We start from the raw sequence: 25,410 nt of genomic DNA on the forward strand, positions 1-25,410 counted from the left end.
GCCCTTGGTCCGCTCAGTGTAATCAGCTGAAAACCCCCCGGGACCATGCCTTTCTCCACACACCTGCGATTTCAGAGGAGATGGTTGTGGGAAGAGCGTTGGCGCCTGACCGCTGGGGTCAGCTGGTGTCCCAGCAGCGACTCTTCTGTTCTCTCACCTGAGAAGTGGGACAACATCATCCGCTCGGCCACATCGTTCCACCCGCCCAGGAACCCCGCATGTGTGACCAAGGACCGCAGGTGGCCAGGAGCTCTTTGGAGAATTGGGAATGATCACGTCACTTACACGTGAGGGTAGGAGGGGTCTGGAGTTCCTGAAGCCACCCGACTCTCTTAACTACTTTGAAAAAATTTCAGAGTTTTCAAAGTAAGGGCCACGAGGTGCATGGCTCGGAAACTAGCAGGCATCAGACAAATGCTGGAATGAAAGAAGGAAAGGGTTCTCCTAGAAACAGGATTTCTCCTGATGATTTGTTTGGCAAACCTGTTTGGTGGGGCAAGTGCTGGCACTTCATGCACGTGAGGTAGACAGGCATGCACGCCTGCGCACACACCCTTACGGCCCTCTTTTTAATTGGAAATTGCACTTCAGCTCCCTGACTTGCCCAAGGACCAGAGAGGGGTGGGGACTGGATGGGAGTGCATGCAGTCACACCCCACAGCCTCCTGTCACTCCCTTGGGACAGAGAACCAGGGCTTTTGGGACACACAGGAAACGCTCTTGCTCTGCTCCACTCCATCGACCATGGGATTTTTAAGGCATCAGCAAAACGTCCAGCACTGTCGGAAGGAATGCTCTCTGGCAGGGGAAGGACGTCTCAGCACCGTGACTCTGGGTTCCAGTGCTGGCCCTGGCAGCAGGAACGCACCTCTCAGGGCCACCCCAGTGACTCGTCCCCTGACCCTGGGCTCAGGGTGGAGTCGCGGCTCTCTGCTCTCTCCTCCAGGCCACATGCTTCCTAGAGATGAGCAGCTTCCTGCCGAAGGCCCTGGAGTCCCTCCTGCTGTGTTTAGGGCCATCAGTGGCCGAGGGGTTTGCAGCAATCTTGCTCTTGCAAATGGTGCAGGCAGGTGGGTGGAAAGCGGCCTTGTGCGCTAGGGAACTTCCCAAAGGCAGTGGTTTGGAGAATGGGTATAGCGTCTGCGATCCTAACGCTGGAGGCTGGCATGACGGGGAGGGGTCCCCTGGGGAGGCAGCAGCCCCAGTCGGAGACCCTGGGGGAGGAGCGGCGAGGGGAGGGCGGGAGAGGGGAAGGCTGGGACACCCCGCACAGGCTGTCTGCTGCGGGAGCACATGCGGACTCCAACCTGCGACCTCTCCTGGGAGCTGTGCTGTTCCATGGCTCTTTCCCAGGCTCTGGGCTCTTCACGGTGGCATCCTGGCTGCACGCTGGGGGAGGAGGAGAGGCAGAGAGGGTGACAGGCCGGTGAGGTGGCCCAGGCAGGCTGCCAGCCCGAGGAGGGGCCGCCCACCACCCACAAGCTCGCCCTCCATGCCCGTCTGCCGGCCCAGGTGGCCCACGGCAGGTGTGAAGGATCCCGTGGAAGGTGAGCGACACGGGGTGCCACGGAGGAAGGCTGGAGGACCGCAGAGCACCTGGAGAGGGACCGTGGTGGCCGAATCCCTGCCCCCACACTGGCCCTCCCCCAACAAGGAGCCCTGCCATGAATAAAAGAGCAAGCGCCGGTCTCCAGACCTTTCATTATTGGATAAATTTCTCTTCCCTGTTACAGATATAAATATTTTATGCCCATCACCTAGAGATCCAGTTATGACAGCTGCCAGCTTGCTACGCCCCCCACCTCCCCCCGCGAAAACACCTGAGTGAGGGGAGACTGTCCCACTCCATCTCCCTGGGCCGCTGGCAGCCCCTGTGGGGCGCAGATCCAGGACGGACCCTCGGGAAGACAGCTCTCAGAACACAGCAGGAGAGCCGGGGCGCCTGCTGCTCCTGACTCAGAGACGCCCCCCATGGAGATGGAAACTGAGGCGGGTGGGGACTTGCGGAAGGCAACAGAGATCAGCAGACCCTCCCTGTCCCTGGGCCTCAGGCAGTGCCCATGGCCCCACCCTACCCTGACCCACCTAGCTGGATTCACACGGAGGGAATCCTGGACGCAGAAGGACTGGCTGTCTGAGGTGCTGGAGGGGGACCTGCCTGAGCTGAGGGCTTGAGCTAGAAACCCAAACAGAGCCCCGTGTGGACATGGAGCCCTCCCGGGCCAGGGAAGCGGGGGTCAGTTGCAGCCCTGGGAAGCAGATGGCCCTTGCGACAGGACCGGGGTCAGATCAGAGCCAGGCAGCAGCAGTCAAGGAGGGGCCCCTGGTGCTGGCCTTCCCACAGTGCATCTGCATGGACCAGGTGTCTGGAGCCAGCAGGGAGCCAGGCCCAGAGTTGGCCCTGGGGTAGGAGGAGGCCATGGTCACCCAGAGGGATGTCCAGGGATAGTGGGCTACGGGGCCCGACGAGAGGTAGGTCTGTGGGATCCATGGACCTCACAGGTGTTGGGGCCCAGAAAGCAATAACCCAAGTGAAGGCCCAGAAGCAGCCTCAGAAGCAGAGTCCCCTCTGACCCTCTCCTGCCCTGCTGTCTCTCAGCCCCATTGTCCCTGAGGCAGGCCACAGAGACCAGGAATTCTCTCCCCAAGGCGGGTTATAAATATACTCTAACCTCCCCCTTGCCTCCCTGTCATGCAGCTGGCCAGCAAGGAATTCCCTGACCTGCCTCCACTGATTGTAGGTCACGAGACCCCCATTCCAGAGGGGTCCTGCCCCACACCCTGGAGGACTGAATGCTGCACCACGAGGCCAAGAAGAATCTGAGCAGACAGGGTGAGCTTGGTTTCCCCACCCAGTCTGTGAGCATCACGTCCACCACATTGTTACATAAAAACGGACAATTTTCCCTATATCTTTGGATCTTCATTCTGAAGGCTCCGTGTCACATAAAACTATGACATAAAAAAATTTACATGCCTTTTCTGCATATTAAGCTGTGTTTATCAGGTGATTTGTCAGAGAACCTTTAGGGGGTGGAAGGGTTTGTCCTCCCTTGGCCCCAACGACAGCAAAAGCCTGTGCGAGAGTGGGATGGACAGAGGACGGGGGGCAGAGGACATTCCTGAAAAGGGGCCGGGGCACCAGCCGGCTGCCCTCCGGAGGCTCCAGGGCAGGACAGACGGACGGACGGAGTCTGGGCTTCCTGCAGCACAGGGAGTGCTGGAGCCTTAAGTCTCTCAGCAGAAATAAACGAAGGTTAATGACTTTTTTAAAATTCAGTGGATGGTTTGGTATTTAAATGTTAACCTGGAAGGCAGCCCTCCCGCCCCCTTTCCTTTCCTTCCCCACTGGTTCTCAGCGCTTCGGTTTTTCACGTCCAGAGTGCGGGAAGATGTCTGAGAGCAGGGAAAGCTCTGGAATTGCCTTGGTGCTGTGGAGAGTGGCTGAGCAGAAGCACCAGCACCTGGAAGCGCAGGGTGCCCACAGGGCTCCTGGCCCTGTCCCCGCTGCTGTCCTGGTGCTGACCCAGACCAGCGGCAGCCGGTGGAAGGACTAGAGGAGTCGCCACAGCTCCCAGGCCAGACCCTGTCCGGAGAGCTCGAGCACAGTGCTCGCCGCAGCCCCACTGCAGGAAAGAGTCGCGGGGAGTCGTGTGCCCGAGGCCAACCTCCTCCAGCGCCTGAGCGGAGGCTGACAGCAGCCAGGCCCCTGCGGTGCTTGTTCTCAACAGGGCCCTGGCCACCGGGAGCTTCCCCACACGTGCACCTGCGCTGGGGGCTGCAGGCTTGTCTGTGCTGAGTGAGGAAACGCCCAGCCCAGCAGAAACCTTGACTCCTCTGCGATGTGCGGTTCCCGCCGAGACAGGGTGTGGGGCCGGGACACACCCCGCTGGGGCACAGAGCCTCCTGCCTCGGGAGGGGCCCGCAAACCCCACGCTGGCCAAGGACTGGGCCAGCTAGCATCCAGCCACCCCACGGACAAGTGCAGGACAGAGGGACAAACACAACACAGGGCGAACAGAGGCAGTGCACGCCATGGAGGGTGGGGGCAGCCATCTCCAGGACTCTGTGACCACGTGCGGCATAGCATCCTGGGGCATCCTGGAGCACCGAGGAGGCCCGAGACATCGTCCTGTACAAGGTGGCCTTAAGCCTGCCTTGAAGGACAAGTACGACCCAAACTTCACCTCCCTCCCCACCCACAGGCCCACCCCGTGTGCCTGCCTGCTCGTCAGGACTGGTCCCAGCCTGCGATGACGGGCACCCCAGACAGCCCTGCCTCCCGCCAGGATGCACAGCGTTTCCTCTGCCGGACTCGGCCACCCCCAACCCATCAGACCAGGCTGGATGTGGGGGTGACTCCTTCACTTTCACTTTCTCTTAAAACTTTTTGTTGGAGTGTAACGTGTATTTATCATCAGTGAACAGCTTGGTGAAGATCCACAACCCACTGTGTCCACACAACCCGCACCTGTAGAGGATTCGTAAAGCACATGCACTTCACAGGGCCTGGTTTTCCAAAGCCTTGCAGTTTCACATACTGACCTTGCAAAGGACAGGAAGTTTTCCCCCGGCTATAAAGTCTCTGGTGTGAGATAAGGAACACAGGGAGGTTGCTGGCTCAAGGACAGACCGGTTACTGATTGAGATGTAAAGAGACTGGGAAGCTGCTGGAAGGAGAAGGAATGTTTGCTAAGATCAGGCTTTTGCTGGTGGATCGCTTAACTGTCTAATAGAACGTCATCTGACTTGCTTTTACTGAATGTTACCAGCTTCTATTGCTAAACTTGTTAAAACTATGTCTCTTCTGAAACTTGCTGGTCTGGAGAATAAATGCAGGAAGAGAACCCCAATTCACAGTTAATTTCCCAAATGGAAGGAATGCCTCACACTTGAGGGTTCCAGGAGATTAACCCCTTTCTGGGGCGTCTCACTGCTCAGAAGAGATGGGCTTTGAGTAATCTTTGGCTGCTCTGTCACCCAGGGGGAAAGGGGTGACAAATCCGTGGGAGGCAAAGCAACATGCACCCAGATCAAGAAGCAGGATGGCAGCAGCCCCCAGGCCCCCCTTTCAACCAGGATAACCACCACCCTCAATCCTAACACCGTAGTTTGGCCTGTTTTGTTTTTTAAAGCAGCTTTATTGAGACATAACTCACGTACCATAAAACTCGCCTTTCAAGACTGTACCATTCAACGGTCTTAAGTATATTCACGGAGTTGTGACACCATCGCCGCTCTCTGACATCACAGGCATTTCCCATCCCCTTTCCACCAGTGCCAGCCCCTGGCAACCACTAACCCGCTTCTGCCTCTATGGATTTTCTCTTCTGTTCCCAGGCCAGACCCTGTACTGAGAGCTGGACCACAATGCCCGCAATCCTATAAACGGCCTCACCCTATCTCACTCCTGACCTTGGAGGTAATTATTCAGTCTTTTGCTCTTAGGTGTGATGTGTGCTTTGGACTTTCCATAGGTGTCTTTATCAGGTTGAAACAACGAGGAGCAGGCCCGTGGAGCTCCAGGGAGCTGTGGGACCCACGCCTGGGCTCACCCGGCCTCCCCTCCTGGCTCTGCCCACCAGTGCCTTGGAAGGGCCTCAGGAGGCCCACGAGGAGCCTGCTCCTGCATCCTGGGCACTGGCCCAGGCACACACCTACGCATCACACAGGCACAACGAGCCTGCAGAACTGGGACGGGGGCGCTGAGGGACACTGAACAGTGTGCGGCCTTAACCTCCACGGCCCAGGACGTCCTCTTCAGTGCCGGACTGATAGTGGCTCCACCTGCAGGGCCTTGTGACCCCGGCGAGCACTGTGCTCCTTCCCACCTCCAGCTCTCCCCGTGAGGACAGCTCGCCGGTCCTTACATGGGGCTGGGGATCGGCATCCAGTGCACGTTGGATAGAAGCTTCTCTGAACTTCCTCTCCTTGCCGGCCTCGTGCAGCCCCTCCAAAGGCTTATGCCGCCACACGGAAGGCAGAAGAGCCATCGAAGATCAGGGCCTTGTCCCTGAGCCCCCTTCCTCCCAACACAGAGAAAACTGCGTCTAACAGGAGCCGAGCCCACCTGTGCCTTCTCCCACCTTGGGGTCCCCTGTCCACTGCCCCCACCCACCTTCCCCTTCCTGCCCCTCCCCTCCTCACCTCCACAGACAACCATGGGAATGGCCGAAATTTGACTTCCTCTCATTCCGCAGTTTCTATTCTAGTTTCCATGGAAACAGTTATCTGAATGTGGGCAAGGAAGGGGAAACAAGGTTCTTTAAAATAATGAGTGCTGAAAAACTTTCATGGGCCTGTGTTTCCTGCTACCCAGTGGTTTCCATGGAAACTCAAGCCAAAGACAGAGCTAAATGGAGAAGGCGCTGGATTTCCGCACCACCCCCACCACGTGGGGTAACTGTGGGGAGCCTCCGTGGGGGCAGAGAGCCTTGGTGTGGGCTGGGCGGGTTCCCCACAGCCCTCACCCCCAGAAGGACGAGGATGCAGGGACACCGCTCCCAAATCACCGATAGGACCACGTCCTCCGATGCTCACCTGGGAGAGGGAGGGAGGAAAGGGAAGCACAGGTGCTCCCTGTCCCTGAAGTCAGACCCTAGATGTCATCGTCCTGCACCCAGCACTCAGGGGTGGGGGATCCCTGGGGCACCGCAGGCCCGGCACACACAGGTTTGCAGAGGTCGCTCACTGGCGCGTTCAGGACCCTCTCAGCACAGTCGTGGCTGCATCTGCATCTCCCATTTCTGGAAGTCGTTGGGGTGGGCCTCGAAGCTGGGAGGGCTCTGGTCCAGGGCCAATAAAGCCAGGCTGGCATCCCCTCTAGGCAGCCCAGCACAACGGGCCAAAAACGGGCCACTTTGAGACTGACTCTAGCAGCTGCCCAGAGACCTTGTCCAAGAGATGCTCATTCACTGAGTGGGGCCGCGGACCCCATGTCTGCTCTCCACGGAAGAGAGGCGCGGCGCCCTGGATCCTGGCTGCCTTTGCAGCGCTGCGCCCCAGCCACAGCTTCCCGACTCCCCTCCTGCCGTCCGGCTGCAGAACGTTGACTTAGCAGCCAGAATGCAGCCTGGTCCCGGTGGCCCGCCCCGGTCTGAAAGTGAAGTCTCTCTCTCTGCATCCTTCTCCTTTTCTCTTTCTTCTTCCATTTAAACAATAATCAGGAACACCTGCTAGGCTCTCTTTGTCTTTCCTTTTAACGATGCCCACATTCCTTGAAGTGGTCTTTTATTTCAAAGCAGCCGAGCACTTGGTTGTAGCTGTCAATCTCCCTCCAGGATGATCAGTCACATCTGACAGATGTGATAGACCGGGTGACATGTCCACGGGTGTTTCCAGCCCTCACTCCTCGAGCGCCAGGTCTGTGCTGAGCCCTTCACATGACTGCACAGAATCCAGAGAGGGCCCCTGTTGTACTCAGGGTCTAGTGGGGACTTGGGGTTTGTCCCAGCTGCACCATTCCTGGCCGGTTGTGCAGGAGACAGACTGGAGGCCACCTGCTTTGTGACAACCGTCTAAAATGCAGAGCAGAAAGCTCTTGCCTGCAGAGGACCTGCCTCAAACTTCCAGTCCATCATTAATTTGAAGCAAACATCTGTATTAACTCATCAAGCCTCGTCTCTGACGACTCACCTTGAGTGTTCCGGGAAGACCCACTCTCGGGGTTGTAGCAGGACGGGATCCACGTGGTGGTTTTATTATTCCCTTAACTTGAAACCCAGGATGCAGCACCAGATGTTCGGGAGACACGTTAAGACCAGTGAGCTTAGGGAAGATGCGCACAGCTTGCGCCGTAGACCTCTCCCAATGTCATTTCAGTTCCTAAAGGTCAGAAAGAGGAGACTAAAAGACACCGTCATTCTGAGATGTGAAATAAGGATGTGAATTTAGATGAAACTCCTAAATTGATCTTAAAGGACAGACGGATGTCAACGAATAGCCAAGTTTACAAACAGCAAGACGGAGAAGATGCTTAACCTGCCTGCACGGAAATGCAGGGACGGCGTTTCTTCCCCGTACAGTTCTCTCTTCATTCACCTTCTGTCGCACAGCTCGAGCAGGCACTGCTGGTGGGAGGTTCTTACTGAGGTCCCTGCGCTCAGGCAGCAGAGTTAATGGGCAGGGTGGGCCGGACCAGGCAGCACTGAGTGGTTACTGTGCAGTGTCACCAGGGACGCAGGCCAGGGGGCCTGAAGGAGGGACCCTAGCCCAGTACGGTCAGCACAGCAGACGCCCCAGAAAAGGTTACAACAAAGGAGGGTACAGCCTGAAAGATGAGAGAGCCTAGCCCAGAAAAGGAGGTGGCCCTGCAGGTGTGTCACAGCTGGGCAAAGCCTGGAGGTGACACGTGCTGACAAGGCTGTAGTGAGCCACTCAGCTGCTGAGCTACAGGCAGAAGGAGCTCCACCAAGGCCGCTGGCCCAGACCACGATGTCACAACAGTCCCATGTGTCTCACAGTGGAGGGAGCCTCAGGCAGGGTGGATGCAGCAGGCTCCTGTTCTCAGGTCACTCCGAGTGCAGCGGGAAGGACGCTGGAGGACATGCAGACAGCACGCTTGGGCTTGCAGGGGCTTTGCTACAGGCCCCGGAACATGAAATGTCTGACTTGGTTTTTCCCACTGGAGTGGGAGGGATGCTCTGCCCAGGCTCCACCCCCCAGGCCCCTTCCGCCCTCCTGTCCCCCCAGAGCCACAGTGGGGGTAGAGTGACCGGCCTGTCCCGACTGCCTGGGACGTTCCCCGAGTTAGCACAAGACCCTCCCCCCACCCAGGACAGTGGGCACCAGGCAGAGGAGAGAGAGAGAGCTGGGGCTCCTCCTGGACCCTCGAGGACTGGCAAGGAAGGAGTGAGGAAGACGGAGCGGGAGGGAGAAGGGGCAGCTTTGTCCCCCTCGGCCCTCTGTGCCCGTGTTGCACTGGGGACAGGGCTGGGGTCTGTCACCGTCTGACCCTGAAGCCCACACTCCTAACCTCTGAACTGGGACCTGGAGGGAAGGAGGCAGAGGAGCAGAGTTAGACACAGCAGCTTCCCTGCCGGGGACAAGGCCGCGCTGGACAGTGGCGCCTGCCTGAGGAGGGGGTGTCCCCGCCGCACTCTGGGTACCTCCAGCCGGGCGGCAGGGAGGGATGCTCACGGGCACCCACCGCAGGAATGCAGAGAGGCTCATGGGCTGGTACCCCACGTGAAGCAGGTCATCGAATGCCCCAGTTCCTCCAGGAGCCCCACTCCAGTGGGACTGTTATGACATTGTGGTCAGGGCCAGCGGCCTTGGTAGAGCTCTTCCTGCCTCTAGCTCAGCAGCTGAGCAGCTCACTACAGCCTTGTCACCACATGTCACCTCCAGGCTTTGCCCAGCTGTGACACACCTGCAGGACCACCTGCTTTTCTGGGTGTGGGTGGATGGTTTACAGTGGTGCAAGCCGAGGCGCAGAAAGTAGAGTGAAGTCCAGTGTGCAGTGCGCCGAGCACCGGGTCTGAATGCAAGCCCTGCACCTCCTGCAGGCTGAGGTCGCACAGACCGAGGTGCAGGGAGCCCTGGCTTGTGAGCATGGGCTCTGGTCACCACCCCTCCCACTGCCAGAACAGGTGAGCTGAGGGCAGCAGGCTGTCCTGGTGCAAGGTGCAGGTCAGAGGAGGCAGATGTGTTGCAGGACTGAAGACAGCCAGGGAGACAGCCTCCCGCGGGACATGCAGCTACACTCGCGTGACCAGGCAGGTAAAGCGGTTCCACTCCTTATGATCTAAAATTCTAGCTTTGTTAGATCATCTTATTCATTTCAGAGAACCACAGCTTAGCCAGAGTATTAATTCTGACTGTGATGTCTGATGGGAGGTGAGCGGTGCGCAGAGCCCGAGAGGACAAAGAACCCAGCATGAGCAGGGGACAGGGGGCCTGAAAGGCTCTTCAGCAGCAGGTGGGGGGAGTGGCCAGGGTAAGTGGCCCTGAAGCTGCCCTTCACCCAGGACGCGTGGAACAGGGGTGAAGAGACCACACCAGGCTTACTCTCAGGGAGCGCGAAGTGAACCAGCATCCAGCACGCACGACAGGGTCCCCAAGGAGAGCGGCTGAGCATGTCAGCGGCTGAGCGTGTGAGCAGCTGAGAGCGTCAGCGGCTGAGCGTGTGAGCAGCTGAGAGCGTCAGCGGCTGAGCGTGTGAGCGGCTGAGCGTGTCAGCAGCTGAGCTCTCCCCAGGGACTCCCCTCCGCACCTCGCCTGGCTTTCCAGGGCAGCCCACACGTGTCCGGGGCTGCACGGCAAGCTCCGGCCTTTACTCCACCGTTCCATGTGCTGCCCGTTACCCAGCCCAGGACCGCCTGCCTGTCCCAAACAAAAACCACTCAAAAGTCGAACATAGGTAAAAATGGAAGTCGGCTGTTATTCAGGAAAACTGGTGACCTGAGGAGAGATGTCAGGCTAAACCGTGTCCCCAGTAAACCTGAAGGACAAAGGCCAGGCTGAAGCCATCTCCAAGACTCAGCTTTACTGAGGGGTTCTTAAAGAGGGGTTTGAGGACTGGAGTGTGGGCAAGAAAAGCCGGAGGGAGGGGACGTGAGCCGTGGGGCTCTGTGCAAGGAGCCAGGTGCGAGGTCCCATCAGAGCTCTGTCTGGCTTCTGCTCCCGTCCTTGCCGTCATCTCGGGGTCCTGCTGGAGGGTGGAGTCAACAACTTTATCGTCTTCCTTGCTTTTTCAGGATCTGGATAGTATGTTTCCCGTGGCCAGTCTGCAGCTTCAGACTGGCTGGAAAACAACTTTACACTTATGCAAATGATGTTATCTTGCCCCATAGTCAAGGTTCAAAATACCAAATAACTATGGGAAAAGAGAGAACTCAGGAAAATGCACACCAACAAAAAAAACTGGTTTTTTTTTTTCCTAAAGCCCAGGCAGCCATGGGTCCCAATGTGACTTCAGTCCCGCTCGCTCTAGCAGGAGCGCTGTGATCAGTGAACACTGGGCCCTTCAGAACAGGAGGCACCCTTGACACCCGTGAGCTTCCTGAGACAAAGTGGGGGTGAACATTAGTGAGGCTTCTGGAGAAACTCTCACATTTTTCTTAAGGGACAGACGGTCGTCCATCCGCACTGCTTGCCGACGCTGACCAACTACGGCCCCCAGAGCACCTGCTCCCTCTGGCCTCACCAGGTGCAGCCATGGCGCACACGCACCCTGAACTGTCCCTGACACCGTCCCCCAGCTGAGACCCACAGTCCCATCAAAGAAAAGCAGAAACTAACTGCCTGGAGAGGGAGGGAAGCTTTCTCACTTGGACAGGCTAAGTGGGCCAGCCGGGGGATGGGTTCCCAGTGCCGAAGCACACAGAGGCAATGTGGGGGAAAGGACCTCTGAAACGATAGTCAGAGGACTGGTAAGGAGGAACTCGGCCACAGGCACATGGAATAGGCACGCATGGGTGACTTGCTAAGCAATGGTAAACCCAACTCAAGACTGAGCTAACGTTTAACAGTGCTCACAAGGTCTCTGTGCCTCAGTTTCTCATCTGTAAAATGGGTACGATGACCGGCAAGCTCGTAGGGATGGATGTGTTCTCTTTCTCCAAGCCACACGAGTAGGAAGTAGGTGGTGAATGGGAGCTGGGCCCTGCAGTAGGGCTCCGGAGTGGGAACGCTTATCCACTGACTCACCATGGGGTCTCAGGACAAAGCCATCAGTCTGGGCTAAAGCAGCCATCTGTCACATGGAAGCCAATGGAATGGTGGGGCGGGCTCTGATGGAGACATTTGGGGAGGTGCCTGGCTGTCACTTACCGGTCTCCCTGTGCACAGGCCTCAGGGCACTTTCACATGTCCTTCCTCGTCCTCTGGGCTGCGTTAGCCGCTGTGGCTGCCTGTCCTTTCTGCAACACTCTCTTCTTTCCTGGCATCTGCGCCACCACACCCACCCCTGCCACCTTCCAGGAAGCTGGCTGCATCTTGAAGGGAGAGGCCACACCCTCAGGGAGCACCTGTGTATCCCCCTGGGACAGGAGGCCACATGGTCTCACCTGCCCATGTCCTCCTCACTGAAAGTCAATGCAGAGGACAGCGCCCTAGCCACCTGGCCCACTGTGGAAGCCCAGTTCCTGACACTGCCTGGTATGTATACAGTAGGTGTTCAGTGAGTGTTGGCTGCAGGCATGAATGCATATAAATGAATGAATGTGCCTTTTGGGGAGCTGCTACTGTGACGGGTGGACTTAGCACAGCAGGTCACTAGTGACCAGTCAGGGAAGCCCTCACAAGAAAGACATGCGGGGGTCTTTAGCCCATGTCTCTGCAGACAAGAAAAGATTTGCTCCCCTCACAGATGGCTCCCTGTGCAGCTAGTGCCTTCAAGATTCAGACAGCTTAAAGACCTATGCACATATACACACACACACACAAAAATACACATACACATACACACACACACACACAAATACACATACACATACACACACACACACACAAATACACATACACATATATACACACATACACACAAACATACACACACACCCAAATACACATACACACCATACACCACACACCCTCAGGCCAAGTCCAACCCACCTCCTGTTTTTGTGTGGCTCACAAGCTAAGAAAGGTTTCTACATGTTAAATGGTTGAAAAAAAATCAAAAGATGAATGATATTTCATGACAAATGAAAGCCACATGAAATTCAAATAGAGGGTGTAAATCAAGTCTCACCACACAGGGCCCCACGTGTCTGCGTTTGCATTGAGGGTGGGAAGAGGCGGACTGTGGCAGCCGAGACCACATGGCCCGCAGAGCCTCAGTTATCTATTCTTGAGACCTGTAAGGACGAAGTTTGTCACTTCGAAGTTTGTCACCAAAATTTGCCACTCTGCTGAAAACAATCAGGGGCCATTAAGGAGTCTCACCTCAGAAGGCCAAGGATAAAACAGTGACGTGGTGTGTGGCCAGCAGAGAGGCTAGTTCACACACAGTCCATGTCCTCACAGGAGGGAGTGACTTGGAAAAGAGCTGCTGTCCCAGGCAGTTTCAGACCTCTATGTGCATCCTTCCAGGAGGCCAGCAGCACTCCAGAGCATTCTCTGTTTACCTGTGCGATGTCTCTGTGCAGTTCACCTGTCTGTCTTCTGTTTTATCTCTGGTCTTTCTCCAGCTTTAGCCACAGCTTGTGACCATAACCCATAGTTTTTATGCATAGCCCACCTCAGGAAAACTTAGAAATGGATAAGGTTACTAGGTTTCCTTAGACGTAACAGAAGATGCTAATGCTTCAGGGTTGTCTGATTTTATGGGACTCTTGGCCTTTGTCTTTGGTTGGGCTATTTTGCAACTCAGTAAAGACAGACATTTATGTGAAGGAGGCGATACTTGCACAGAAATGCACCTGAAATTCCATCCAGCGGAGATGCAGTTGGTGTCTGCCCTATAGAAAAGATGATTAGTTGTAGTTGATGTAGTTGATGTCTGTAGAAAAGATGATTCACACGTTACACTGTCGTTCTATAAAGCACAATTTTGCATCTAGTAGCAAGTTCATTTCAGCATTCCCAATTGCACATATATATCTTCCTGAGGTTCGCATTGAAACTGGTTTTTAAATGTTACTAATTCCTTGTTAACTGATGAGTTAAATAAAATCTTTGTCATATGTTTATTTTACATTTGCATGAGCATCCATGCTTTTTTACTTTTTAAAAAATTATCTGTGAACACCCTTGACCTCAGATGGCAATAAGTTACTCATGGGCCTAAATGTGCTCTCACGTGGACCAGGTCAGGGAGGAGGCCCCGGGTGCAGTCCCTGACCTGGCACTGGTCTTGGAAATGCTTTCTCATCTCTCCAAAGATGCAGCAAACGACGCCTCAGAACAACACAGTTTAGGTGTTATCTCTGTTATAATTTCAGATGCAAAGCTTAAAATTGAGTGCTCTAAATTTAGAGTAATATTCAAAAAAATCTGAGTCCCATTTTTCCCTTAACTTTATCACACATTGATATTTTTGAATAGTACTTTGCTTAATGCAAAATTTTTCTGGAATCAGTGGAAATTTTAGTTACCAGCATGCATGCTAATTTGGTTCACATCGACACCAAATGTATAAAATGCTTTTTCAATTAGAAAATGCAATACAAATGTGAGACTTAAATGTATTGTGAACACAGCGCCTTTCCCTGACTTCTAGAGAATTTTAGATACATTTAATTCAATAATCAATCAGTGCATGTATTTTAATTTGACCTAAGCCAGTTTGGCTGGTCTGCACAGTCAGGTTCTTTTGGTAAATACCTGAAGGTCCCAGTGGTTAGAGGTGGGTGGGGGCTATGGTTCCCTCCCCTTCAATGGCAAGTGGAATGGCTCAGTGAAACAAGTCTTAGACCAAATTTTGCTAAATGTGCAAACATTTATTTCCAGGTGTGCACAAAATCTTATTCTGTGGCCAGGGGTAGCCCATTTTCTGCCCTCAGGAATTCTGGCAAGCACCTTACTTGAAAATTTCACTCAGAGGTCAATGCAGTGACCTTCTGGCAGCAGACACCAAACAGGTGTTGGGTCAAGTGTCAGAGTCCTGCCTGCAGTAGAGTGGAAGGTGGGCAGGACCAATGAGGTCTAGACCACAAGGGCTGCTCTCAAGTTACCAGGATGCTGGGATCGCCAAACAGTCCTTCCAATCATCCATTTATGTTGAACATCAATCAGTTCGCCAGTGAAAAACGATTTCTAACGTCTTGTGGCTCCGCCAAAATTAAACCCTCCAGTGTAGATGTTGCTAATGATATCAGAAGTGCTGAGTAACCACCTGCAGTATCATGTCGATTCACAACAGAAGATTTCAAACACTAGCAGCACTAAGGAGTGCGTTAGGGCTAACGCACACAGACACTGCCACTTTTATGCACAGGTATTTTCAAAGTTAATTACCACATAGGTGATGATTCCTATGAATAGAGCCTCACAACTCCCACTGAACATCTAGGAAGAAAGCTGTCGCTAGCAACCAGGGCTGGCTGCCTGAGTTCATGGGGCCCAGAGCTTAGGAAGGCCCAGGCTCGGTTTCATGCTCTGCTCTTGCTCTCTTGAAATTCTTAATAATTTTTGGACAAAGGGCCCCGTATTTTCACTTTGCACTAAGTCCTACAAATTACAGAGCTGGTCCTGGTAACTATCCCCACTGAGAAGCCCTAAGCTGATCCTTACGGCAGAGGCCCCTCGCTAGCACATGCCTGGTGCCTAAGGCCTCCTGCCTTCAATTTATGGCTTCTGGGCTACAATCAGGGAGGGGAACATGTGGGGCAGTTAGATGGGACCACCCAATGAAGTCTTGCATGGTCACAGGTGGTAGGTCATCAGCACTAGAACTCACTGGGAACTTGGAGCAAAGGAAGAAGCCCTCAGGACGACTGGGCTGTGGTCGCTGCCAAGCAGGTGAGAAGCCATGGACTGTGCCCTGCACCCCTTCCTCAAAGGTTATGAAGAGAAGGCAGCAGCATCTCAGCACACCTCTCACTCCAGATCCTGAGCATGAGAGTGAGTGCATGTGTGTGTATGTGATTATTATGTGCTATGCATGTGTGAACAAATATGAATACACATGTGTGAGAGTGTGTGTGCATGCACATGTGTTTGCTGTGCACGTGAGCATGTGTGTGCTGTGCATGTGAGCACATGTGTGTGTCAGTACATGTGTGTGCTGTGCACACGAGCATGTGTGCTGTGCATGTGTATATGTGTGCTGTGTGAGCATGTGTGAGTACGTGTGTGCTGTGAGTATATGCACATGCATGTGTGTGTGAGCACATGTGTGCGCTGCATATGTGAGCCTATGTGCATGCACATGTGTGTGAGAATGTGTGCTGTGCGTGAGTACATGTGTGCTGTGCATGCGTGAGCATATGCACATGTGCATGTCTGAGAGCCTGTGTTGTGTGTGAGTACGTGTGTGCTGTGTGTGAACACACGTGTGAACATGCATGTATATGTGTGTGTTGTGTGGGAGCATATGTGCATGTGTGTTTGTGTGTGTGCAAGGCTTTGGGGGACAAGTGATGGGAGAGCCACACAGAAACCAGCAGACAGGGCCACTGAGACGCGCCCATGCACGCAGCTGAGAGGAGCGCCTCCTCCCCCCACCCACAGGCAACGGGGTGTGGGTACTCATTCGTGGATAGAGAGCTGGGTCCCGGTCAGCCTCTGGGCTTCTTCCCTGGGCCGGGAAGATTTTCAGCTCCATGACAGTCTTGACCACGGCTACGTCCCCTGTGCTGAGTGCCCAGTAAGCTCTGCTGCGGTAGTCTCCCGGGAGCCTGCGGGGTGGACATGATTCTCCCCGGGACTGACTAGACGGCAGAGTGGCCTCATCCTCCACCACTCCCCATGGACACCTGCCCTCGTCAGAGCAGTCAAAGGGACATGCTGCTTCTGGCAACAAGACTTGGCACAGGACAGCCTGAGAGGGACGTGGACACGGGGGCCCAATAGGTGGTACTGGCCAACCGGCATCCTTATTTTGAAGAGAAATGAGCAGTTTTCTCCCCTCACTATACGAAAAACCGAAATCCTGAGTCAACACTATCGAACCACAGTGCTGGGAATGGCAGCTGCCCACCAAATGCACTGGAAGCAGCAGCTCTGGATAATTCTCCTTAAAGAACGGTGATAAAGCACAGCCAAACAGCCTCACAGTACTACCTTGCACAATAAAAACATGCCGGAACTTCTTTCTAATGTGGACGGGTCAGAAGTGCTCTCTGCAGTCACCTATCAATAAGCGTACGGAGGTGAGTAGGTGCCTGGGCTCCGGTGAGAGTCGCTGTGCGGCTGGGGCCAGGGGACCTGCAGCTGCAGGTGGGAAGCGCTGAGCCGGCTGGCCTGGTCAGGGGACAGCAGACATGGCACGGCTCAGAGCCCAGTTTCAGACCCCACCACTTACGCCGACCGTCCTCAAGTGCTTTAGTGGAAGTATTGGGAGCTTCACATCAAAACTAAATAACCCAAGAAACAGGCTCCTGGGGACCCGCTGGCCAGCCTGGAGGCCAAGAGAAAGCAGACTCACCCCATGCACCCGGGTTCACCAGGCAGGACTGCATTCACATGCTGTAGCTGCTGCAACAAACCACCACAAACGTGGTGGCTTAAAACAGCACAGATTTGCCACCTTACAGTTCTGGAGCTCAGAAGTCTGAAAGGGCCTCACTAGACTAAAATCAAGGTATAGGCAAAGCTACATTCCTTTGTAGGTCCCAGTGGAGAATCTGTTTCCTGAAGTTTTCCATCTTCCAGCAGCCCCTTCTCCATCTCCAGAGCCAGCAGCGCAGCGTCTCTCTGGCCTTTCCTCTGACTCTGACCTCTTCTCCTGCCTCCTTCCACATTTAAGGGCCCTTGTGATTTCCCTGGGCCCACCTGGCTAACCCAGGACACTCTTCCCAAATCGAGGTCAGCTGGTGAGCAAGCTCAAGTCCTCACCGTCACGAAACCCAGTATACTCCCAGGTTCCAGGAGCAGGGCGTGGACATCTTTGGGACATTCTCCTGCCCACATACCAGGCTGGCATGTAGATGCTCAGGAGATATTGATGACTGGATAATTTTGCAGATTTTACAGATGAGGAATGACAACCAAGAGCAGGTCATTTTCTGGAGATTACAATTATCAAGTGAGAAAACCAGGACTTGTGCCGAAATTGCAAAGCTCACGTTCTTATCAACCACACGAAGGTCTTTTCAGGAGAGAACGAATTCACGTGAAGAAAACTTGTAGCTTCTTAATTGGGAGGTTGTTCCGGCCACAAAGTAATCACTACCAAAGTACGGGCTTCGAAGTAGTATCTTGAACTTGTGGTCAGGATGGAACAGTGAGTTACACACCCATTGTTTCCTCTTCTCCAAACTCACGGCAACTACAGGTGAAAACATGAAAGATATAGCCTGGTTTCCAGGGACGAGAAACACAAACACACACAGGACAACAAGCAGGCTGAAGCCGCAGGCCTGCTGGACTCCAGGTCTGGAAACAGGCAGTGGGGCCCGAGGTCCTGCTCCTCAGCGACGAAGAGACTGAAACTGCCCTGCAGGTTGGAGGACCCTAGCCAGGTGCTGGCTTGAAGGGACCCTGTCCCCATCAGAAAGCCTCTGATCTCCCCGCATGGGGTTTTCACATTCAGACCCCACAGGTCAAGGAGGCAGGAAGCTCCGAATCTCTGCAATATCAGGAATAAACCAACACACCTGCTCGTGGCCCCACCTGAGAGACGCTGAGGCCCGGGTGGGTAGAGACCCCAAACCGCCACTGTGAGCCGGCGCTGGCTTTTGGGCACGAGGCAGCCACAAAGCTGCTAGAAAGAAGTAGGGTAGGCACAGAAATCACCACAGAGGCAGACCAGAAATGAAACCAAAAAACTCCTCTCACCGAAAGTGAGCCCACAGCAAACAAGGTTGCAGATCAGATGGAGAAATGTGGCGGGAAGATGTCAAGCAGCAGCCCAGACTGCCACTTCAGCAGGCAGCAAAGCAACGAAAGTCACACAAAATGTTTTGAATCTTATTTTAGATGCATGGCTGGGCTGGCGCCATGGCAATGACCAGACTGGCCCTGAAGATTAAACAGAACCAGGGGCTCTTGGTGGGCACCACCCAGGCAACTTCCACCATGAGATAACGCACCAGACCACAGAGAACCCGTGTGTCCCACCTCAGAGGACTGAAGGCAGGAGGCAGAGCCCCTGCCCAGCACAGCCAGCCAAGTGGGAGGCCCCTGGGACCCACAGGGTAAGAGTGAGTGAGAAATAAACCCACCCCTCAGAGGGGCAGGAAGACAACCTGCCTGTCTCAGCCTGGCATTGTGCAGAGGGGAAAAGGTAACTTGTCCTCATAGGTCACAACAGCAAATAGGTCCCCACAAGGTCTGCAGCCCGATACAGCTACCTGTGTAACCCCGACAACCTCAGGATAAACTTTAACTTAAAGCAGTTCCAGATGTAGACCCCTCAGGTACCTGACAAAGGCTAAGAGAGGGAGAGGAGAGGAGAGAGAGAGAGACAGAGAGAGAGACAGAGACAAAGAGACAGAGAGAGACAGAGACAGAGAGACAGAGAGACAGAGAGAGGCAGAGAGAGACGGAGACAGAGAGAGAGAGAGATAGAGAGACAGAGAGAGACAGAGAGACAGAGACAGAGAGAGAGAGAGAGAAGGGAGTGAGTCAGGGAGGGGGAAAGCCCCTCTGGAGGACACGGTTTCAACCCAGGTCTCAGAGAACTCCCAGTTTACGGAAATCAAATCCCTCAAACAGTCACACAGGGACAAAGGCACCATGAGTGAAGGGGGCAGGGGGACAGTAGAAATAGGTTGGGTAAGACTTTAGATACTGGAAACATCAAACATATAATGTCATAATTTTAATGTGTTTTAAAAATTCAAAGGAAGCTTCAAAAAGAAGCTAAAAGGTATTAGCAGGGAACAAGATAATGTGAAAAATGATAAAACTTCTAGTAAAATTTGAGTGAAATAGCAACAAATTAGATGAAGTTTGGGAGAAACTTGGTAAGTTGTCGCCAAGTAAACTAGATGTGTCAGAAGTTACCTGGAACATAGTCCAAGGAGGTCAAGAGATGGGAAACAGGAAAGGGACAGAAAATACTGAGACATGGAAGATATCAGGAATAGGCTCCACATGCATCTGTTTGGAGTTTAACATGGAGTCAAGGGAAAAATGGGAAAGAGGCAACATATGAAGAGACAACAGCTGATAGCTTTCCAAAATTATGAAAAGACACCAGTCGCCTAAATTGCAAGCAGGATAAAAAACACAAAATTCGGAATGCATCATTGCAAAACTAAAAATCATCAAAGATGACGGAAAAACTCTTAAAGCATCCAGAAATGGTGTGGGCAGGGTGGGGGCATGAGGACTGCTTACAGACACGAGATTACGTGCCCTTCCCTGCGACAGAGGGAGGCCAGCAGGTAGGTGAACAGCATCTCAAAGTCCTGAGAACAGATTACTTTCAACCTAGAGTCCATGCCAATTCTAGAAATCTCTAGAACAAAGATGAAATAAAGATGATTTAGGCAGACAAAGCTAAGTTTGTTACCATGTAAATCAGCTTTTGCTGCAAAACTAACCACCCTAAAATGCAGTGGTTTAAACTGTCTCGGAGTTAGCTGGGCTGTGTTCCAAGCCGGCCGGGCAGACCCCTGCAGCTGCCTCCTGCACCTGCGGTCAGCGGTCAGTGGCCGAGCAATCGGATGGACTTACTCCATGTCTGCACATTGGCAGGCTGGTGGCTGGGGCACCTCATCTCTCATCTTCGAGGCATTTCATCCTGCAGGGGCCCTGCTCCGGCTCCTTCACAAGGTGGTCTCAGGGCCCAAAGCATGGCAGGACAGCAAGCCCCGCCCCACAGAGCATCTGCTTCTATCACGTGTCCAAGCCAGCTCCAAGAGGTGGAGAGGTGGCCTTGGTCAGGGAAGAACGTGTGGCCATTTCTGCAGCCTCCACACACCAGGGAACTCTAAGCAAAGGAGGTTGTAAAGGATGCAGTTTAGGCAGAAGGGAAGGGCCTCAGACGGGAGGTGTGGGACGTAAGAAGCTGGGTGAGGACAGCAGTGACCACGAGGCAGTGGAAAGCCACCCCGAGTGTACGAGAAGCAAAACCTGGTTTGTGGAGGTGGGTGGGAGACAAATGCGAGACAAAGACACATGAGGCTGGGAATGGGAGATCAGGGCTCGAGCACCACAGGATCCGCTGTCGTTCAGAAAGGGGGATGAGAGCACGGCCTGTCTCGGGTTTGCCGAGCGCTGTGCAGCTAGCACGCGTGGCTGCTGGCAGCAGGACGCAACATCTGCCTTCCGCACACGCAGGGAGAGCAAAGGGACTGGGACAAAGGAGACCTTCCAGAAGACCAAACCCCTTCCTGCTACCATAGAGTCGTGGCGGGTGACATGGCATCTGCAGGCAGCAGGACCCTGCTCTGTGGGGCGGCTGCAAGAACGGCGCCTCCCTCTTGGCACACAGGATGCCCAGGCGTGTGCATATAATAAATGGTGATGTGGTGAGGATCTGCTTTACAAGGAGACAAAAGACGGCACACGGAACCATCCACCCGACCGTGACTTCAGAGAACTGTCCGACAGACACGTAAAATCCCATCATCTCAGCCCTGGTTTTTCACATTTTAACGTCTGTGAGATCTGAACACATCCTCCCATAAATGACCTGGCATTGTTCAATGGGCAGCATCTTTTTCTCCCTACCTGGCCTGTGAACGGGTCGTGTGTCTTACAATCATGGAGTTTTAGAGTAAACGAAGGGCTGTGACCAGGCTCGTTGAACAGGACGCAGCAGATGCCAGCGCCACAGTGGAACGGCCACGGAGAAGACCCCTCTTGCTGCCTCCTGCTCTCCCAGCACGTCCCCAGCTGGCCGAATCTAACAGGGAGCTGTCGTCAACGACGGCTGGGAAAGTCCCCTGCAGGGCGCAGCCCTGGCATGCCAGAGCAGGGTCAATAGCCACACGCTGTAGCAGCCCAATGAGTAAATTCAGACATGGCAAGGAACTGTGACACAGAAACAGCAGAAATAAAACAAGAAGAGGTAGATGTGAGGAAAATACAAATATCAAAGCCAAGAAAGTACAGTCACTGAAATAAGGAATTGGAGCAAGCAGTCTGACAAGTTCTGCACTGGGGACGGTTGAGAAGAGAATTTGTGAATTGGAAGATGTCAGTGAGGAATTCACTCAGAACCCGGTTCAGACAACCCGTGAGATGAGAAGCGTGAAGGGAACGTGGGAGAGGGCTGAGGTGTCCCAGCATGCACGTAACAGGCGTTCCAGAGAAGAGAATTATGAAGAAGCGGTATTTGAAGAGATAATGGCTGAAATTTTTCAAGAATTTAAGAAAAACAAGTCTAAATTGAAAGCAGGACAAATAAAAATAAACTTAAACCTAAATGCAAGAAGTGAGACTGAGGGCGAGTTGGGAACAGAAAAACATCCTCTGAAGTGGCCAGCCTGGGTTAGTGGCCCAGGAGCAGACCCCAAGAGGGGAATTAAGTGCTGGTCCAGGGTGGGGTGAGGTCCACTAGGGGAAAGAGGCCATGAATGGTGTGCTGCCAGGCAAAGTCCACGGAGCATGGGACAGTGTAGATGACTCCTCAGGGCCTTCCTGAGGCAGGGAAGGGACAACACTCCTGCACCCGCAGGTCATCGCCTTAGGGCTGCCCCAGGGGCGCATGCCCTCCCAGCCCTTTTGGCCATCCGTGTGTGCTTCAAAGTGGGTCCTGGCAACCTGAGGGCAGGCTGGCAGCAAAGAGGTGTGGGTGCTGCTGTTGATAGTGACAGGGCACCAAAGCTCACGAGCACGAAAATAGTAGGGGGTCAGGAGCATGGACAGACAGTGTCAGCCCGTGAACAGTGACTGGACTGGCTGCAGACCTTGCTGCCACTGCCGCAGCAGCTGCCACGGAGTTTTATTCCCGCCTGCACTGTACTGTAGGAAGTATAAAGACAGAGCGTCTCCAGCACAGACCCTCACTGAGAGACTACCAAAGGGTGTACTTCCACAAGAAGAAACAGTGAGTGTAAGAAGAGTAACAAGACTCTTTAATTAAGAATCAGAGTGAAAGCTCCAAATCAACAAGAACAAAGTTGGGGAGCATGTTGTCATGCTCAGGAGGAAGAGAGAAGCAGCAAGTAATGATGGCCTCTGTCTGAGTCACAGGTCCAGTCACTAGAGGAAGCACTTTTCCAGGTCCATCTTCACTCCAGTGGTCCTGGGGCCACCAGCCACCATACTTGGCATCTCGCATTCATTGAGCACCCACTGTCTACGAGGATCTACACCAGGTTCTGCAGTGCCGAGGCCAGTGAGATACAGTCTTGTCCTCAAGTCAGTTACCATCTTGCTGCAGGAAGAAGGACTGATAGTCAAGTTTTAAAACCTCAGGTAAGGATGCTCACCCATTATTCTAATCTGTCATGTTAAACTAGCCACACAAAAATGCTGACTCTGTGGACACCCCCTTTTACCTCTTGAAACCTCCTTGGGTGGACTTGACCCTTTTTGGTGGCATCAAGGGGCAGCAGTGCCCTCAGGTCAGCAGCTGCCAAAGTCAAGATGACAATCTCCTTTCCAGTCCCAGCAGCTGTGTGACCTTGGACAAGTTGCTTAGCCTCTCTGTACCTCCATTTCTTTAACCCTTAAACCAAACCGTTCATACCCCATAGGCTTAAGAGGAGTATTGAAGTCATTAGTCCATGTAAAGTCCTTAAAACAGTGTCCGTAGGCACTCAAGACACGTATTTTCTGTTTGTTTCATCATTAGGATTTGCTGCCATGACCATTAGAACATCTTGAAGGGGAGGAGGGTCTCCCGCAGACAGCAGAAGCAGAAACCCGCTCTGTCCAGCTCCTGTCTAGACCTCTGTCCTTCTTGACCAGGCTCCAGGTATGCTCTTAGCTTACAGCTCTCTCAGAATCACATGTAAGTGAAAATAATTGAGATTGCCTCCTCTTTACCTTGTTTCTGCAGCCAAATACCCTGGTCCTTCACCTTTGTCTTGATGACAGCAGCAGCTGCCCTGCACTCAACTGTTCTGAAGCAGGCCTGCCTGTGGGCCCTCCCTGAACACATTGTTATTTATGTGGAGCTCCACATATATTTTGCTGCACACTATTATTGATCTTGTCATAATAAACTACCTATTTTGCTTCATGAGGCCCCATCAGATCTATTCATCAATAATATATTGTCATTTTAGAAGTTCAAACTCCGACATTAGAAAGTGCTCATCTAAAAGTTTGTCATTTCAATCCATCTGATTTAATTCAAATTCACTCTTAGTTCCCAAGATTGAACTCAGCACTTCACACCAGCAGAAACAAGGGCATTCTGTAAATTTCGGGCTTTCCCTCCTGGTCCTATCTCTGCTCTACCAACTGCTTGCCTTTCTCAGAAGGCTCCAGGTTTGCAGCCAAACAAAAGAAAATAAATGCAAATGTATTCATCAGCTCTTCCATATGCCAACTGCTAGGCTATCTTTGGAAATCACTTGGTTCCTTGTAGCTAGGGGTGAGCAGCCTGGTATAAAACCTTGTCTCTTCTGCCACAAGTCATGGAGGGCACCTGAAATCAATCTGGACTTCACCCAAACTGTAGTGTGCTGCTTACTTTTCGGTAAATATGAGAAACAGTAAGAAAGATGTCCAAGGCAGAGTATCACAAAGGCAATATCTGATATCAAAGTCACCCTTTAAAAAAATTCTATTTGGTTCTTCTTTAAGAAAAGCATTGCAATAAACCATCGCTGCATCTGTATGCGCGAACGGAGACCCCTCCACTCCAGCACTGTCCGTCCCCAGCCGCTGGCCCTGCTGGCTGACGCTCCTGAGCCCCTGTGGCTCTCCAGACCCTGCACGGTGGTGTAAGGGTCCCTTCTTGCTAACTGGCCTCCAGCCCCTGACCATCATTGAAAACTCAGCCTAGTCTTGGGATTAGGCTGACTTAATTTTGTTTTCAAAGTCAGGTCAACTTCACATGCACCCATTGAGTGCCTACTGTGTCTCTCCCACACTAATCTTCCTCAAAGGGCAGGGTCAGATACTTAGGTCTTACTTGAGATGGGGGCAAGCCCATGGGCCAAGGACAGCCCCCCACAAGGTGATATTGAGGAGAGTGCCTACCAGTGGCTCCTTCCTGCTTAATACCCGACTGGGGCCGAGCTTTGCATAGGAGCTGTGCATACATAATGAGCTGTGCATTTGTAATAAGCTCTGCATATGTAATGAACTTTGAATTTGTAATGAGCTGTGCATTTGTAATGACAGTGCATTTGTAATGATCTGTGCATACGTAATGAGCTGTGTTTGTAATGAGCTGTTCATATGTAATGAGCTGTGAATTTGTAATGAACTGTTCATATGTAATGAGCTATGAATTTGTAATGAGCTGTTCATATGTAATGAGCTATGAATTTGTAATGAGCTGTGCATTTGTAATGATCTGCTCATATGTAATGAAATGTGCATATGTAATGAGCTATGCATGTGGAATGAACTGCGCATTTGTGATGAGCTGTTGATATGCCATGAGCTGTGCATATGTAATGAGCTGTGCATATGTAATGAGCTGTGCATATGTAATGAGCTGTGCATATGTAATGAATTGTGCATATGTAATGAGCTATGCATGTGGAATGAACTGCGCATTTGTGATGAGCTGTTGATAAGCCATGAGCTGTGCATATGTAATGAATTGTGCATATGTAATGAGCTATGCATGTGGAATGAACTGCGCATTTGTGATGAGCTGTTGATATGCCATGAGCTGTGCATATGTAATGAGCTGTGCATATGTAATGATCTATGCGTATGTGAACAAACTGTGATGCACCTGTAGGTGAGCCCAATCTGCTCATCCACAGCCTCTTCACTGGA

Source organism: Cynocephalus volans, chromosome 7 (assembly GCF_027409185.1).
Source record: "Cynocephalus volans isolate mCynVol1 chromosome 7, mCynVol1.pri, whole genome shotgun sequence".
NCBI classification, from domain to species: Eukaryota; Metazoa; Chordata; class Mammalia; order Dermoptera; family Cynocephalidae; genus Cynocephalus; species Cynocephalus volans.